Genomic DNA, 1,189 nt, shown 5'->3' on the forward strand with positions numbered 1-1,189 from the left:
CACACAGCTCTGTGCATCCCAAGTACATCCACGTAAAAGCACAAATGAGCATCAGGGCAAAAGCAATTAGTAAAGAAAGGAAATTAAAGATACACAACTCCTTGTGTCCTATGTGTTTCCTCTTTCTGGGTAAGAAATGGAAAAACTTGACCCTGAAAATTCTCCACAACCTTCACTCTTTCCTGTTAGAATTTCCTAAGGAAAAAGCCTGATTTTTTAAAAAAACTGTGGCAGTTCAAATATCACTGTGTTCAGAAAAGAAACCTTTGCACAGTGATACTCCCTTTTGTTTATGAAAGTCCTTGAGGATGATGGATCACCATGATGAGAATTCTCTTCGAGGAAGTCCAACTTAATTTTAAAGTGCAACAGTGATCCTCATTCCAGTGGGCAGAAAACCTTGGTCTAAGAAACGACCAAGATTGTGTTTTCGAAGACACATACATATCTGTGGAATTAGATATACTTTTATAATAAAACTTAATCACCAAAAAAAATGCTTTTTTGCCCAAAGCATCTAGAAGAAAAGTATAGCAAACATTAGGTGAGGTTGAAAATGAAAGCTCCCTGACGGTTTTCTTCCTCTGACCGTTGGCCAGCATTTGGCATGGTATTCTGTAGAGCCAGCCTTTGGGTATTTGCAAGATGCAAGTCCAGGGACCTATGTCCAACCCCCTGTGTGGTGATATTTTTCAATCTGGTTATAATGAAGCCACTACTTTGGCTATTTCTTTAAGATTGCTGCAGGGAGTGGGACTAGATAGCCTGTAAGGTCCCCTCCCAGGCCCAAAGCCATTGATCCTGTTGTAAAACAGCTGAACTTCAGCCTCCCTGCATTTCTGATAGTCGCAGTATCCCACAGCCTTTATAATCCGAAACAGGCCACTGAGAGGAGTGTCTGGACATGGGAGAAGCCCACTCGTTCCTTTTCTTCACATTAGAAAAAAAAAAATCTACAAGTTGCCACCAAGCCACTGGCTAGTTGTCCCTTGAGTAGGGTTGCCAGATTTAGCAAATAAAAACCCATAACATCCAGTTAAATTTGAATTTCAGATAAACACCAAACAATTTTTTACTATAAGTATGCCCTGTGCAATATTTGGGGCATATCTATGCTTAAAAAAGAAGTATTCATTGTTCATCTGAAATTCAGATTTATCTGGAAATTCTGTATTTTATCTGGCAGTCT

This window comes from Phocoena sinus, chromosome 13 (genome assembly GCF_008692025.1).
Source record: "Phocoena sinus isolate mPhoSin1 chromosome 13, mPhoSin1.pri, whole genome shotgun sequence".
Taxonomy (NCBI): Eukaryota; Metazoa; Chordata; class Mammalia; order Artiodactyla; family Phocoenidae; genus Phocoena; species Phocoena sinus.